The following is a 13,997-nucleotide window of genomic DNA, read 5'->3' on the forward strand; positions in this document are numbered from 1 at the left end:
GCACCCACCGCAGCAACGTCATTATGTGCGCATGCATGCAGCTTCGGTCACAGTCTCCTGGAAGCGATATTTTTTTTCGGATGATGGCGATCGATGGCTATGCGAAGGCATAACCCGCCCCTCTCTGCCTCTGATTGGCCTAGCGTCAAACTTCCATCCAAACACATTCGCTTGGCTATCCTGCATTACATCTCTTTCTACAGTCTGTGGTCAGACAGTCAGACAGACAGCAGTTACGCTTGATAGCCTGCATGAAAGACGCCAGTGTGTTTATGTTTTTAATATAGTCATCTATGGTTTATAACGCTGCCTGCCGCTACTCTTGGCAGTGCACATATGTAGACTATAGACAGATAATTGATCAAGGGTGATATAAAACAGGGTTATTTACAGGGAACTAATTCAGCTCATTGTAACACAAGAATGACATGTATTTTATGTATTATTGTAATTTAAATATTAATCAGAGGAAACAAGGTGATGAAATTTAGAATGACAAGAAAAAATACACGTTCATATGCCTGTGCAATAGGCTAAGTAGGCCTAAATAACTGTTATACGGTTTGCAATTGTAACGTTTAATATAATGAAGTAAGATCTCACACATAACCTTTTGATTCTATATGCTGCCATCTGCCATCTCATGCTTGTTGATTGAATGATTGTTTTGCACCTGCTGCTCACGTTATGAACAAATTAATGGGTAACACTTCATAATACTGTAACACAAAAAATGGGTAGTTACTGAGGAACGAGTAAGGAACGAACCATTAGTTCATGAATAGTTAATGATTAGTTAATGAGTAGTTGATAGGTAGTTCCTTAATGGTAGTTACTTAAGAACTGACCATTAGTTACCATGTTAACGAACCAGTAAGTAATGATTACTTCCCTAATTTTTTTTTTTTTTATATGTTTTCATTCACTAGTTCATTAATAGTTAATGGGTAGTTCCTTAAAGATCCTTAATGGTAGTTACTTAAGAACTGACCATTAGTTCCCATGGTAGTTACTAAAGAACGGACCATTAGTTACCATGTTAACGAACCAGTAAGTAATGATTACTTCCCTAATTTTTTTTTCATTTGTTTTCATTCACTAGTTCATTAATAGTTAATGGGTAGTTCCTTAAAGATCCTTAATGGTAGTTACTTAAGAACTGACCATTAGTTCCCATGGTAGTTACTAAAGAACTGACCATTAGTTACCATGTTAACGAACCAGTAAGTAATGATTACTTCCCTAAAAATTTTTTTTTTAAATATTTCACTAGTTCATGAACAGGTAGTTCCTTAAGAACTGACTATTAGTTACCATGTTCGTGAGCATGACTCCACCAAATACTTACCAGTTGTTCATGAGTACTCATCGTTACTTCATGATTACCTTACCATTACTTACCATGTTAGTGCATCATTACTTCCTGCTTACTTTACCATTAGTTCCCATGTTTGTGCCCCCTCAAGTGAAGCAGTACATCTTACTGAGTAGTTACTAAGGAATACACCATTACTTCCTGCTTACTTTACCATTACTTAACATGTTTGTGCCCCCTCAAGTAAAGCAGTACATCTTCCTGAGTTGTTACTAAGGGATACACCATTACTTCCTGCTTACTTTACCATTAGTTCCCATGTTTGTGCCCCCTCAAGTGAAGCAGTACATCTTACTGAGTAGTTACTAAGGGATACACCATTACTTCCTGCTTACTTTACCATTAGTTCCCATGTTTGTGCCCCCTCAAGTGAAGCAGTACATCTTACTGAGTAGTTACTAAGGAATACACCATTACTTCCTGCTTACTTTACCATTAGTTCCCATGTTTGTGCCCCCTCAAGTGAAGCAGTACATCTTCCTGAGTTGTTCCTAAGGAATATACCATTACTTCCTGCTTACTTTACTAGTGAAGACGAATTTATTGCAAATTAAAAAAGTGTAGCTCCTCCCACTTTAGTAAAGTACCCTACCCCACTTAGGAGATCGAGGTACCCCACTAAAACCACGCCCCCGAGGCTCTACGACCTTCAGGGGCGGAGTTACCTTTTTTGGCTCCACCCACCCCCGCCGGAAGCCAGGGAAAGGGGGCGGAGCCTATTTTTTCACATTCGAACTCCTTGGGGGCGTGGCTACAGTTCTAGCCTACTTTGGTTAGGCCACGCCCACCGGAAGTGCGATATGTAAACCCTACCAAAAAAAGTGTTTTTTTTACTAAGTGTTTGAGCCAAGAACTAGTGAAATATTAAAAAAAAAAAAATTTAGGGTAGTAAAATGGGTAGTTACTGAGGAACGAGTAAGGAACGAACCATTAGTTCATGAATAGTTCATGATTAGTTAATGAGTAGTTGATAGGTAGTTCCTTAATGGTAGTTACTTAAGAACTGACCATTAGTTACCATGTTAACGAACCAGTAAGTAATGATTACTTCCCTAAAATTTTTTTTTTTTAATATTTCACTAGTTCTTGGCTCAAACACTTAGTAAAAAAAACACTTTTTTTGGTAGGGTTTACATATCGCACTTCCGGTGGGCGTGGCCTAACCAAAGTAGGCTAGAACTGTAGCCACGCCCCCAAGGAGTTCGAATGTGAAAAAATAGGCTCCGCCCCCTTTCCCTGGCTTCCGGCGGGGGTGGGTGGAGCCAAAAAAGGTAACTCCGCCCCTGAAGGTCGTAGAGCCTCGGGGGCGTGGTTTTAGTGGGGTACCTCGATCTCCTAAGTGGGGTAGGGTACTTTACTAAAGTGGGAGGAGCTACACTTTTTTAATTTGCATACTTGAATAAATTCGTCTTCACTAGTAAAGTAAGCAAGAAGTAATGGTATATTCCTTAGGAACAACTCAGGAAGATGTACTGCTTCACTTGAGGGGGCACAAACATGGGAACTAATGGTAAAGTAAGCAGGAAGTAATGGTGTATTCCTTAGTAACTACTCAGTAAGATGTACTGCTTCACTTGAGGGGGCACAAACATGGGAACTAATGGTAAAGTAAGCAGGAAGTAATGGTGTATCCCTTAGTAACTACTCAGTAAGATGTACTGCTTCACTTGAGGGGGCACAAACATGGGAACTAATGGTAAAGTAAGCAGGAAGTAATGGTGTATCCCTTAGTAACAACTCAGGAAGATGTACTGCTTTACTTGAGGGGGCACAAACATGTTAAGTAATGGTAAAGTAAGCAGGAAGTAATGGTGTATTCCTTAGTAACTACTCAGTAAGATGTACTGCTTCACTTGAGGGGGCACAAACATGGGAACTAATGATAAAGTAAGCAGGAAGTAATGATGCACTAACATGGTAAGTAATGGTAAGGTAATCATGAAGTAACGATGAGTACTCATGAACAACTGGTAAGTATTTGGTGGAGTCATGCTCACGAACATGGTAACTAATAGTCAGTTCTTAAGGAACTACCTGTTCATGAACTAGTGAAATATTTAAAAAAAAAAATTTTTAGGGAAGTAATCATTACTTACTGGTTCGTTAACATGGTAACTAATGGTCAGTTCTTTAGTAACTACCATGGGAACTAATGGTCAGTTCTTAAGTAACTACCATTAAGGATCTTTAAGGAACTACCCATTAACTATTAATGAACTAGTGAATGAAAACATATTAAAAAAAAAAAAATTAGGGAAGTAATCATTACTTACTGGTTCGTTAACATGGTAACTAATGGTCAGTTCTTAAGTAACTACCATTAAGGAACTACCTATCAACTACTCATTAACTAATCATTAACTATTCATGAACTAATGGTTCGTTCCTTACTCGTTCCTCAGTAACTACCCATTTTTTGTGTTACAGTATTATGAAGTGTTACCAATTAATGCTTAGATGACCCTTACATCCTCAGCAGAAACTAACTGACTGCAGAGTCATTTTAATAAAGTATGAATGTTAGTTAGCTGTCCAGCAAAAACTCCACTAATCGCCTATCTAGTTATAGTAATAATGCTTGTAAGTAGCCTACTTCCCCCCGCAGCATTGTGACATTGAATGAAAGTATAGGCTATATTAGGCTCGTTTGAGATGACTTCTGGCTCGCCTGGGAAGCAGGCCAGAGCAGCCGAGTGCAGTCAGTCAATCAGAGGCAGAGAGGGGCGGGTCATGCCTTCGCCTAGCCTTCGCCATCATGGGAAAAAAATCTTGCCTCCTGGAATGTCAACGAGGGGAGTGAGACCGCGCATAATGTACACCAATCTATGTGTCACACAGTAAACAACCTGAGACCCAGTAGTGCCTCTTGCCTCCTGAGTGTCACCACACACACACACACACACACACACACACACACACACACACACACACACACACACACACACACACACACACACCAGAAGTAACACAACGCAGTCGTAACGCACGGGTTACAATGACATAGGCATAGCCTACTTAATTAATAGTCATTCATATATGAATCAGTCTGTTCATCAAACATGCCTTTCATTAGCTGATGATGCGGTAATCGGCCTACGTGCTCAACTTACACATCCCCACCACATTTTGGGGCTGTTTTAACTTACAGGGGTGTAGTGCCCGTAGAACGCGGGGGAACGGCGTTCCCATACTTATCCAAGGGGTGTTTTGTGTGTGTCAGTGTGTGTGTGCATGTCGAGCCAATAAAACGAGTGAAACTTGGCAACCTTATATCAGCCATATTCACTCTCTTCCTTCCTCTCTGTCTGCTCTCCTTAACATAACAACCTTATATCAGCCATATTCACTCTCTTCCTCTCTGTCTGCCCTCCTTAACATAACAACCTTATATCAGCCATATTCACTCTCTTCCTCTCTGTCTGCTCTCCTTAACATAACAACCTTATATCAGCCATATTCACTCTCTTCCTTCCTCTCTGTCTGCTCTCCTTAACATAACAACCTTATATCAGCCATATTCACTCTCTTCCTCTCTGTCTGCCCTCCTTAACATAACAACCTTATATCAGCCATATTCACTCTCTTCCTTCCTCTCTGTCTGCTCTCCTTAACATAACAACCTTATATCAGCCATATTCACTCTCTTCCTTCCTCTCTGTCTGCTCTCCTTAACATGACAACCTTATATCAGCCATATTCACTCTCTTCCTCTCTGTCTGCCCTCCTTAACATAACAACCTTATATCAGCCATATTCACTCTCTTCCTTCCTCTCTGTCTGCTCTCCTTAACATAACAACCTTATATCAGCCATATTCACTCTCTTCCTCTCTGTCTGCTCTCCTTAACATAACAACCTTATATCAGCCATATTCACTCTCTTCCTCTCTGTCTGCCCTCCTTAACATAACAACCTTATATCAGCCATATTCACTCTCTTCCTCTCTGTCTGCTCTCCTTAACATAACAACCTTATATCAGCCATATTCACTCTCTTCCTTCCTCTCTGTCTGCTCTCCTTAACATAACAACCTTATATCAGCCATATTCACTCTCTTCCTCTCTGTCTGCTCTCCTTAACATAACAACCTTATATCAGCCATATTCACTCTCTTCCTTCCTCTCTGTCTGCCCTCCTTAACATAACAACCTTATATCAGCCATATTCACTCTCTTCCTTCCTCTCTGTCTGCCCTCCTTAACATAACAACCTTATATCAGCCATATTCACTCTCTTCCTTCCTCTCTGTCTGCTCTCCTTAACATAACAACCTTATATCAGCCATATTCACTCTCTTCCTTCCTCTCTGTCTGCTCTCCTTAACATAACAACCTTATATCAGCCATATTCACTCTCTTCCTCTCTGTCTGCCCTCCTTAACATAACAACCTTATATCAGCCATATTCACTCTCTTCCTTCCTCTCTGTCTGCTCTCCTTAACATGACAACCTTATATCAGCCATATTCACTCTCTTCCTCTCTGTCTGCTCTCCTTAACATAACAACCTTATATCAGCCATATTCACTCTCTTCCTTCCTCTCTGTCTGCCCTCCTTAACATAACAACCTTATATCAGCCATATTCACTCTCTTCCTTCCTCTCTGTCTGCTCTCCTTAACATAACAACCTTATATCAGCCATATTCACTCTCTTCCTTCCTCTCTGTCTGCTCTCCTTAACATAACAACCTTATATCAGCCATATTCACTCTCTTCCTTCCTCTCTGTCTGCTCTCCTTAACATAACAACCTTATATCAGCCATATTCACTCTCTTCCTTCCTCTCTGTCTGCCCTCCTTAACATAACAACCTTATATCAGCCATATTCACTCTCTTCCTTCCTCTCTGTCTGCTCTCCTTAACATAACAACCTTATATCAGCCATATTCACTCTCTTCCTTCCTCTCTGTCTGCTCTCCTTAACATGACAACCTTATATCAGCCATATTCACTCTCTTCCTCTCTGTCTGCTCTCCTTAACATAACAACCTTATATCAGCCATATTCACTCTCTTCCTTCCTCTCTGTCTGCTCTCCTTAACATGACAACCTTATATCAGCCATATTCACTCTCTTCCTCTCTGTCTGCTCTCCTTAACATGACAACCTTATATCAGCCATATTCACTCTCTTCCTCTCTGTCTGCTCTCCTTAACATGACAACCTTATATCAGCCATATTCACTCTCTTCCTCTCTGTCTGCTCTCCTTAACATAACAACCTTATATCAGCCATATTCACTCTCTTCCTCTCTGTCTGCTCTCCTTAACATAACAACCTTATATCAGCCATATTCACTCTCTTCCTTCCTCTCTGTCTGCTCTCCTTAACATAACAACCTTATATCAGCCATATTCACTCTCTTCCTCTCTGTCTGCTCTCCTTAACATAACAACCTTATATCAGCCATATTCACTCTCTTCCTTCCTCTCTGTCTGCTCTCCTTAACATAACAACCTTATATCAGCCATATTCACTCTCTTCCTCTCTGTCTGCTCTCCTTAACATAACAACCTTATATCAGCCATATTCACTCTCTTCCTTCCTCTCTGTCTGCTCTCCTTAACATAACAACCTTATATCAGCCATATTCACTCTCTTCCTCTCTGTCTGCTCTCCTTAACATAACAACCTTATATCAGCCATATTCACTCTCTTCCTTCCTCTCTGTCTGCTCTCCTTAACATAACAACCTTATATCAGCCATATTCACTCTCTTCCTCTCTGTCTGCTCTCCTTAACATGACAACCTTATATCAGCCATATTCACTCTCTTCCTTCCTCTCTGTCTGCTCTCCTTAACATAACAACCTTATATCAGCCATATTCACTCTCTTCCTCTCTGTCTGCTCTCCTTAACATGACAACCTTATATCAGCCATATTCACTCTCTTCCTTCCTCTCTGTCTGCTCTCCTTAACATAACAACCTTATATCAGCCATATTCACTCTCTTCCTTCCTCTCTGTCTGCCCTCCTTAACATAACAACCTTATATCAGCCATATTCACTCTCTTCCTTCCTCTCTGTCTGCTCTCCTTAACATGACAACCTTATATCAGCCATATTCACTCTCTTCCTTCCTCTCTGTCTGCTCTCCTTAACATAACAACCTTATATCAGCCATATTCACTCTCTTCCTCTCTGTCTGCTCTCCTTAACATAACAACCTTATATCAGCCATATTCACTCTCTTCCTTCCTCTCTGTCTGCTCTCCTTAACATAACAACCTTATATCAGCCATATTCACTCTCTTCCTTCCTCTCTGTCTGCTCTCCTTAACATGACAACCTTATATCAGCCATATTCACTCTCTTCCTCTCTGTCTGCCCTCCTTAACATGACAACCTTATATCAGCCATATTCACTCTCTTCCTCTCTGTCTGCTCTCCTTAACATAACAACCTTATATCAGCCATATTCACTCTCTTCCTTCCTCTCTGTCTGCTCTCCTTAACATAACAACCTTATATCAGCCATATTCACTCTCTTCCTCTCTGTCTGCTCTCCTTAACATAACAACCTTATATCAGCCATATTCACTCTCTTCCTTCCTCTCTGTCTGCTCTCCTTAACATAACAACCTTATATCAGCCATATTCACTCTCTTCCTCTCTGTCTGCTCTCCTTAACATAACAACCTTATATCAGCCATATTCACTCTCTTCCTTCCTCTCTGTCTGCTCTCCTTAACATAACAACCTTATATCAGCCATATTCACTCTCTTCCTTCCTCTCTGTCTGCCCTCCTTAACATAACAACCTTATATCAGCCATATTCACTCTCTTCCTTCCTCTCTGTCTGCTCTCCTTAACATAACAACCTTATATCAGCCATATTCACTCTCTTCCTCTCTGTCTGCTCTCCTTAACATAACAACCTTATATCAGCCATATTCACTCTCTTCCTCTCTGTCTGCCCTCCTTAACATAACAACCTTATATCAGCCATATTCACTCTCTTCCTTCCTCTCTGTCTGCTCTCCTTAACATGACAACCTTATATCAGCCATATTCACTCTCTTCCTCTCTGTCTGCCCTCCTTAACATGACAACCTTATATCAGCCATATTCACTCTCTTCCTCTCTGTCTGCTCTCCTTAACATAACAACCTTATATCAGCCATATTCACTCTCTTCCTTCCTCTCTGTCTGCTCTCCTTAACATAACAACCTTATATCAGCCATATTCACTCTCTTCCTCTCTGTCTGCTCTCCTTAACATAACAACCTTATATCAGCCATATTCACTCTCTTCCTTCCTCTCTGTCTGCTCTCCTTAACATAACAACCTTATATCAGCCATATTCACTCTCTTCCTCTCTGTCTGCTCTCCTTAACATAACAACCTTATATCAGCCATATTCACTCTCTTCCTTCCTCTCTGTCTGCTCTCCTTAACATAACAACCTTATATCAGCCATATTCACTCTCTTCCTTCCTCTCTGTCTGCCCTCCTTAACATAACAACCTTATATCAGCCATATTCACTCTCTTCCTTCCTCTCTGTCTGCTCTCCTTAACATAACAACCTTATATCAGCCATATTCACTCTCTTCCTCTCTGTCTGCTCTCCTTAACATAACAACCTTATATCAGCCATATTCACTCTCTTCCTCTCTGTCTGCTCTCCTTAACATGACAACCTTATATCAGCCATATTCACTCTCTTCCTTCCTCTCTGTCTGCTCTCCTTAACATAACAACCTTATATCAGCCATATTCACTCTCTTCCTTCCTCTCTGTCTGCCCTCCTTAACATAACAACCTTATATCAGCCATATTCACTCTCTTCCTTCCTCTCTGTCTGCTCTCCTTAACATGACAACCTTATATCAGCCATATTCACTCTCTTCCTCTCTGTCTGCCCTCCTTAACATGACAACCTTATATCAGCCATATTCACTCTCTTCCTCTCTGTCTGCTCTCCTTAACATAACAACCTTATATCAGCCATATTCACTCTCTTCCTTCCTCTCTGTCTGCTCTCCTTAACATAACAACCTTATATCAGCCATATTCACTCTCTTCCTCTCTGTCTGCTCTCCTTAACATAACAACCTTATATCAGCCATATTCACTCTCTTCCTTCCTCTCTGTCTGCTCTCCTTAACATAACAACCTTATATCAGCCATATTCACTCTCTTCCTTCCTCTCTGTCTGCCCTCCTTAACATAACAACCTTATATCAGCCATATTCACTCTCTTCCTTCCTCTCTGTCTGCTCTCCTTAACATAACAACCTTATATCAGCCATATTCACTCTCTTCCTTCCTCTCTGTCTGCTCTCCTTAACATGACAACCTTATATCAGCCATATTCACTCTCTTCCTCTCTGTCTGCTCTCCTTAACATAACAACCTTATATCAGCCATATTCACTCTCTTCCTTCCTCTCTGTCTGCTCTCCTTAACATAACAACCTTATATCAGCCATATTCACTCTCTTCCTCTCTGTCTGCTCTCCTTAACATAACAACCTTATATCAGCCATATTCACTCTCTTCCTTCCTCTCTGTCTGCTCTCCTTATCATGACAACCTTCCTCTCTCACAGCATCAACTCGTGGCTTGAAGGAAAAGGAAACATTCCACCTTACAGTTTTTCCTGGTTGTTTAAACATATTCCCTGATTCACTACCTCACTCCCTTAAAATCCTAAACACAAATCTCAAGACTCACACACAAAATGCTAAATCCTACACTTCCTTTGCACAAGCACACTTTGCCCTCAAAACTCAAGCACAAAATGCTAAATCCTATACTTCCTTTGCACAAGCACACTTTGCTCTCAAAACTCAAACACATACATCATACGAGTAGACATTCCAAGCACTCATTGAACACTGATGTGCAAAATGGAAAACACTATAGTATGAATGGAAAACACTTTATGAATGATCAGGATAATTATACCTTTGCATGTTCATGTTGTAGGCTAGCATTTTCTCCTTTCGTAAAATACCCAAATATAAAGCAACAGAAATGTAGTAAAAAAGAAAATATTATACTGTATCTCAGACCCAACAGCAAACTGAATGGAATGCAATACAAATACATTCTTCCCCAATTGCTAAAACACAAAACACGAGTGTTTTGTGCTTAGATTTTTAGGGAAACAGACACCATTGAACACTGATGTGCAAAATGGAAAACACTATATATGAATGGAAAACACTGTAGGAATGCCTTAGCAGTGGAATCAGGACTTTGCATGTTCAGTGTTTCACCTGTTGGATGTGAAATATCGACATATATTGTTGTATGTACTGTATACCCAAAGAGCAAATTGCACAACAGCCTTTGGAGTTTAGGAATGTGATTGGCAGTGTGTTCTGAGTGAACATCAGGAGTGGAAAATCAGGAAGAGTGTGCAAGATATGGAGAATTGTGTTTAGTGAGCTGAAAGATGTGTGGTATGGAATGGGAAGATGTGTCTAAAGCAGGAAAATGTGTGGTATGGAATGGGAAGATGAGTCTAAAGCAGGAAATGTGTGGTATGGAATGGGAAGATGAGTCTAAAGCAGGAAATGTGTGGTATGGAATGGGAAGATGAGTCTAAAGCAGGAAAATGTGTGGTATGGAATGGGAAGATGAGTCTAAAGCAGGAAATGTGTGGTATGGAATGGGAAGATGTGTCTAAAGCAGGAAAATGTGTGGTATGGAATGGGAAGATGAGTCTAAAGCAGGAAATGTGTGGTATGGAATGGGAAGATGAGTCTAAAGCAGGAAAATGTGCTTGGAGTTTAGCAGAATTGGTTTAGCAGTAGGTAAATGAGTTAGAGATTGTGCACGTTGTGTCTGATGTTCCCAAAAATCTGTTTAAACAACCAGGAAAAACTGTAACTAGCTACAGCGTGGGGGAAACCTGTTCAATAAAAGCTATACTGAAACAGCTAGGCTACTTGCTTTTTCAGCATCAACATATATATTTTTCCCCCAGTACCTCACTTTAACAAGTAAAGATGAAAAAGGCAGCCAAACATCCTTTCATTTTTCGGACCAGCTGCTAAAAAGGTACATTTACAAGTGTAACGTCCGAGCGGATACGAACCTGGGATCTCTGGCTCAGACCCCATACACTGTGCAACACTTAACCACTCGAGCTAAAGGGCCAGCCCGATAGCCCGAGTGTAACCTCGCGTCACCAGGCTCTTCTCGGCGAGAAAGAGCCTGGCTGCCGCCCACAATTGATTTTGTCACCCTACTGGTTCCAGCCTAGAGCCCGCCCTAGACCGGATGGCAGCGTTTCTAGCTCGTCAACTTTCACGTTAACTTGACAATTTGACCCAAGTATCAGAACGGCAAACAACAAAACAAAAGATGGACGTACCGAAGTTAGAAACATTGCGGATTCACAATCTCACATATTTTTAAGCCAATACAGAAGCTTTGCATCAGACAATTAATCGAGGGAAGAGACATCAAGCTAACAGCAACACAGATGTTTTTTGGCGCACTGCCTTCCGGTGTTCATTCTGGTTCCGTGGTTTACGCCCCATGACAAAAAGCGGGGTGGAAGGTGCCCAGACTAGCCCGAGTGGGAGTGAAGCCGCGCATCTCTGAGCCCTTACACAAGCAGAAACAATGTTAAAAGCATGTTTCTTTTCAACACGGTTGAATCAAAAGTTAGCGTTAATCACCCCATTGCAATTTGCATCACCAGAATTCACCACAAAATTCTAAAAATGCCGGCCACCGTGTCAAATGATGATCACTGCCTTGTGAAACTTGTGTGATCGCTGGTTGAGAGATTATTTAGCTGTTTGTGTTGGTAACTGACCTGTGCAGGTGTTCCCCATATAGGTGCGTTCCCCCACTTCTCTAGATAGCAATACACGACGGCAGGTAAAAACCGCCGAGACTTGCCTCACCCTCCATAAAGCTAGGAGAGAGAGGGAGACCCCAGGCCTCGGGGTCACCTGTAGCCGGATTTTAAGCACCAAAATCGGCGTACATGAGCCAGAAGAGTGCCCCAAGCATGGATGTCACCTCGATGTGGATTTGATGCATCAAAGTCGGTCCCCATGAGCCAGGACACACCCACTGGCCTGGAGATCACGTCTACTCAGACAATTCTATCATTTAACAGTTTAAGTTTCCGTATAAATCATTACAATATCGCTCCCGTGAGGTGGGGATGCATTTGGGCGGGGGTGCAAAACTCGGCCGGCCGTGGTTGCCGGGGACAGGGAGGGAGAGCACAGCGCGGCGGCTGCTTCTCTCTCCGTTTTTAAACGTGCGAAAAATACGGACTTGTTGTGCAAAATAACGTCAACAACTATCGATATTCTTGGGTACATTCAGTTTAGCAAGCTTAGCTAGCTAAGTGAGTTCAACACAACAAGCTAACTGCCAATAGTTTCAAACGAGTTGAGGGTCTGCTCCGTAACGGCAACGACTGATCTAGGCTACAGTAGCAGCAAAGATGGCTGTTGTGTGTAATCAAACTCACCTCGGGGTACTGCTTGACTGGTCGTCGTCTCCACAGTGGCTCTTTGAAAACGTTGGCGGACATTGCTGTGATGATATTCTAACGATGCGATCAGATGCGACGTGCGACTGCTCTATGCGACTCCCTGGTGGTCAATGACTGCTCAAGGCTCTAGCTGTAAACTTAACTCACGCGGTGAGCCAATCAGAGACCGACCCGTTAAATTCGAAATGCCGGGAAAATGGGAAAATCCCCCTACCCACGGGTTGCCAGATTGGCGGGATTTCCACCCAATTAGGTTGGTTTGGGGTGTATTGTGCATGGGGGATTAGGCTAAGCCTTGGGCGGGTTTACAGGGCAACTTGTTCCCATTATCTGCATTTGTTTTTGGGCGGTTTTGTGTGCGTTTTGGTGCAGGTACTCTTGGGTTTTTTAACTAGTTTTCAAAAGCCAAACCACTGAGAGAGAGCAACTGATGGTCTTTGAAGACTCCGTCCTGTCCATAATGTAGTTAACTTTAGACCTATCAATAGTGGTTGGTTGCTGTTTTTGAACTCTGTTACAGTATGTTTTATTGTTTTTATGTTGAAAACTGTATTTCCCATGTTTGGCTGTCAGCGGTTCTGGTCACGTTTTCATTGTGACATCATCATTGCTGTCATAAATCAAACATGAGTGACATCATCAGTGATGTCATAACTGTTTCCGATTGTGACATCATTCTTCATTGTGTCATCATCAGTGATATCATAAATCAATTGTGACATCTGTGATGTCATAAATCAATAGACATGAGTGACATCAGTGATGTGATAACTCTGGTGTGATAACTCTTTCTCTACGTCACAATGTGACATCAGTGATGTCATAAAGCCATAACATCATGGGCCATGGCACATCGTCCTTAAAGTCTCCACCCTAGAAATCGAGAATGATGTTATGATGTCATAATAATGTCCATCATCACACACTTAGTCCCTTCATAAAGCCTTCCATTTTGAGATGCTGTTAGATGAAAGCGTACCAGTACCACCTACTAGTGGCCAGAGCCATGATGGCCCAGAGCTGTTCCTGGGGGCTTGGTGACATGATGTCACAATGTCAATGAGGCTCCCAGGACCAACTCTAATTATGTTGCGCCCATGACCTCAGTGAGGACAGACCCTGAAAGAGTTTTTTTTTTTTTA

This window comes from Poromitra crassiceps, assembly GCF_964638095.1.
Source record: "Poromitra crassiceps genome assembly, chromosome: 19".
Taxonomy (NCBI): Eukaryota; Metazoa; Chordata; class Actinopteri; order Beryciformes; family Melamphaidae; genus Poromitra; species Poromitra crassiceps.